Source organism: Triticum dicoccoides, chromosome 3A, assembly GCF_002162155.2.
Source record: "Triticum dicoccoides isolate Atlit2015 ecotype Zavitan chromosome 3A, WEW_v2.0, whole genome shotgun sequence".
In the NCBI taxonomy this organism is placed as follows: domain Eukaryota; kingdom Viridiplantae; phylum Streptophyta; class Magnoliopsida; order Poales; family Poaceae; genus Triticum; species Triticum dicoccoides.
In genome coordinates, this window is record NC_041384.1 from 745,874,528 (window position 1) to 745,878,891 (window position 4,364).

Sequence of the window (4,364 nt, forward strand, 5' to 3'; positions counted from 1 at the left end):
GGCTCCCGCCGCGCCTCCAGCGCCCATCGCCGCCCGCGCGCCGCCGCACCAGGCGGCCTTCCCCGCGCTCGCCGGGCCACCGCAGCTGCCAACCATCGCCCAGCCCTGGTTGTAGTGGCAGCCGCCACTCCTGGCGGCCTCCGCCGTGCCCGGCGCTCCGCCGCAGCAGCCGCTGCCGCTGCTCGGTGCGCCAAAGCCGCAGCCGCTGCAGCTGCAGCAGCCACCGCCGGTCAGCTCCGGCCCCGCGTCGACCGCGCCGGCGGGAGTCCCGATCCACCAGATCAAGTTCCCACCGTCGCCATCACCGCTTTCCCAGGGCGTCCCCATCCAGCAGATCAAGTTCCCGCCGTCACCGTCACCGCTTCCGGCTTGGATCGCTACCCGCCACGTGTCGGCGGCGGTGAGGCTATAGGCTGCTGCGCGCAGCCTCCTAGCGCGTCGGCGTGTGCGGGAGATGTGTGGTCTGCAGTTGCCGCTCCTCCAAGTTGTCCTTCGCTGCGCAAAGGACCTCCATCTCGTCCCCACGGACAGCGACCTCAAAGTCTGCGACATCGGCGGTTGGGAGGGCGCACCCTTCCTCGTCATTCTCCATCGCAAGCCCTCCACTCTTCTCTGTGCGGTGCAGACCAACAGCCGTCCGGCGGGGAGAAGGCAGGGTGTCACCGACAGGAGGGCACCGCGTCCCAACTGCTACAGTGGCTGGTTTCCATGGGATCCAGGTGGCTGTACACGTGCACGTCCGACGTGCGAATGGTGTCCCCTTTTTGTTAAGGGGTCCAAAATAAAGCGTCCCAGTCCATTTCAAGTTGAGAGTAATAAACCAAGCCGAGATATAAAAGGCTTGTTTTTAGGTGTTAGGTTTGTGTTGCGTCGAGTCATGGTTATAAGTTGGTTAGGCTGCAGCTCGAGGACAAGCTGCATGTCCAGGTGGGGTGTAGTGTTAGAGTACGTAATGGGCCTAATGGGCCCGTTAGTCTTAGGGTTAATTAGAGATAAGAGTCGCTTGCTTAGGGGTCAAGTAAGCCTTGCTTGGGAGTCAAGTAAACCTCTTTATATAAAGAGAGGAGATGTATCAATCTAATCAAGCAAGAATTAAGAAGGAAATCCTTTCCATCTTGCCCGGCCGTGGCCAAAAGGCCCCCGGCCGGCCCTCTCGCGCCCTCCTTCTAGCAGCGCCATAACACTGTATGTGTAACCAGATTTTTTCCTGATATCCCTAGGCCCCATATATTTTACATGTTACAATACTGTTTTTTTTTTTTGGAATTTTTTTAAGTGCGAAAGTACTGTAACCAGTGCCCAGCTTGTTATTCTCAGGACAGCTGTGATATGCCGCTTCCCTTCCTTTCTGGTGCAGGCTCGGAATGAGTATGAATATGACAGATGGATTCAGTACAAAGCGTTTTATAACACCCCTGATGCTGATAGAGAGTATGTGCTGTACTGGGAAAAGATGGTCAAGGAAATGAAGGTATTCATGGTGCAATGATCAGCCAGTCCAAGTTTAAAACTCTGTTCAGTAAAAAAGAAATTGGACTAACAACCTTCTCTTCTTAACAGTGGCTTGAAAATCATGTGCTTAAAGATTTTCTCGAGGTAGGCCTATATGACCTCTCAAAACCATGGAATGACAACTAATCTTACATACGCATTGTAGCATCACAATAATTTCTCAGTTCTACTATTTAGTGGGAGCCAATGCGCTGTAAAGGTTTCTACCAATCAGTTAAGATTGCCAGTGGGTTCACCAACATTGATTTGGATCTAGCATGTCATAGTTTTGAGGTACGATTCCTTTGTCGCTTGCTCATTTAGATGGTCAGCTCTAGTTATGATTGTATCTAACAATCGCAATCTTTTGATTAAATTTAAGAGTATGTATGGAGGACTCGCCTTTATCGTCTGTTTGTGGAAGGTCTTGACCGTGCCTTTCTTGAGATTTGGAAGCGGGTCAATGAGGGTCAGGTCAGCATTGTACATCAGAACTAACAACAGTTTATAATTATTGATCGGGATTGCCAATGCTTTCTAACCCTGTATATGCTTGGTGTTGGTGTTTTCTTCTTTGTTGGACAACTTCTAGACGTCTTTCAGAGATGCTCTGCAGGATGTTTACAATGAGAATGTGGTTCCATCGCGCCAACATACTTTGAAGGCTGAGCTGGAGCGGCCCGGCGGTTTTTTGCAACCGGAGCCACAAGTAGGTTCTCTTTTTGTTCATAGGAGTTCTGTATGTGTTTTCATTGGTTAATTATTAGTATCTCTTACGATGCAAATGCTTTAATCATCTTTCCTTGCAGTTCCGCCGGTGCACAGAAGGCATTAGTAAGGAAGTAAATGTAAGTATAGTATGGTGTGGTCTAGCAATCCATTGGAATCTGTTACTATATATAATCATCGTCTGATGTCTCTCCTTGGTGTATGTATATATATATAGCTTCCAGATCGAAGAGTCCAAGAGTTGATTGCACAGGAAATTAATTACAAGGTCGGTTGTATAGATATTGAAAGGCAAAAATTATTGTTTGCCCTTGCAGGTTTTGTATGTAATAATAGCTCATTCTTTTCCAATTTCAGCGTGCGTTACCAAAGACGTATGCACAGTACGCCAGGAGGAAGCTCCAGGTTGCAGAAGTCTTGGGAATCATTCCCAGGGCCGAGATACCACCGTAGCTGTGTTTGTTTGTTGCTGGCGTCCGTGGTGATCTCTTGGCATTAGATGCCCATGTACATGTGGGCTTTATATATATGACGTGCCCTTTGAGCAAATTGTTGATACGTTACCCAGCTTATTAAAATGTGCCTCGAGATCCGCCACGATATGGTTCGTACTATGGAATTGTGGGATGGGATCTTTTGTTAAAGAAAACACTTTGGGTCACTGTATTCATCAATCATAAACAGGTCATTGACATGGATAGAAATAACATTGATAGGCTCACCCATGTTCTCAAATTCAAGAGTTGTCCCAGCATCCTCACCCTCATCCTCCACATCATGTTATGCAGGATGACACAACATGTCATCACCTCCCACAAGGTCTCTGGATTGCATTGTTTAGCAGGTTACAAGAGATGGTCGACGACGTGGCGCAGCTCGACTCTGATGGGATGGAATGGGGCTCGAGCTGGCTTGCGGGTACCCAAAAAAAGGGCCGCGGAGATGCAGCGACCCCAGTTGCCAGTTGCCGGCTGTACTCACGGGCAGCGGCGGCGGCGACTGTTGTTACAAAAAGAGTTGGGGATCCAGGTCAGGGCGAGTCGGGCGGAGAAAGAACTATCCACATTTTCCGGTCCTCTCAACCCTGCTAGCTTAGTTGTCGGTGCCCAATCAACATTGACCGCGGTCAAAATTTCTTGACCAACGCAAAACCGGGACCAGGGTTGCGCTCTGACCCTTGTGGTAAGTTGAGAGCGTATTTTGACCAGTTTCAGAGTTTAAGGTTGTAAATTAAACATAGTGGTTAGTTTGGGATTGAAATGTGGATTTTCCTCAAAATTTATTAATACAAAATGCTAGGCACCCTATCTTGACAATTTTCAGACGAATTTTAGTTGCCATTTGCTGAAAATTTGTCCAAATGCACAATAGGAGACATGCCTAATTGTGTTTGGCGCCCTCCTCTGCAGCAAACCCTGGTCCGCCGGCTGCCCAATCACGTGTGATCGCCGGCGGTCCACCAGGAAGCATGGCGGCGACCCCACCCCGTCATCTCCACAAAGCCCTGGCTGATCGTGGACCAGATGCCGCACAAGAAGCACGGCCGTCGCGCAGGGGTCCCGCCGGTGCCACAGTGAGGGTGCATCGCCGCCTGGCTTCCCCGTCAAAACTTACTCGTCGAACGGCGGCAGCAGCAGCCGCACGAATGCCGGTGACCACTGACCACAGCGCCTCTCCGTCCTGATTCCTCGACGAGCCACCGGACACCGGGCCAGCTTGCTGTTACGAGTCCAGGTACCATGAGATCCTCGCGTCGCGAGATGCTCCTATATGTCTATCGAGATCAATTAAGGACAGTAAAACTGAGCCTAAACCCAGCCCTCACAGCGATTTGAGTTTTAGGCCGTCCAATTTCGTGATCTGAGAGATTCTGGCTGTTAGATCTCATGGTAACACAATCTAACCCGCACTCTGTTTAATCTGGCCCAGCTGTCCCGTGGGCTGCTCCTCCAAAGGCCGAAACGAAGGCCTCTTGTGCACTGGGCCTTCGGACAGCCGCCAGGCCCATTCCAACGCAAAAGGACTCCAATACTGGGCTTGCGAGCGTGTCCTCCACTCCCGATTCGGTTGCGTGAAAAAAAGTCTCGATTCCAGCACAGCGGGAGCGACCGCACCGAATCCATCCACCCCGGGTTGTAGGAGCA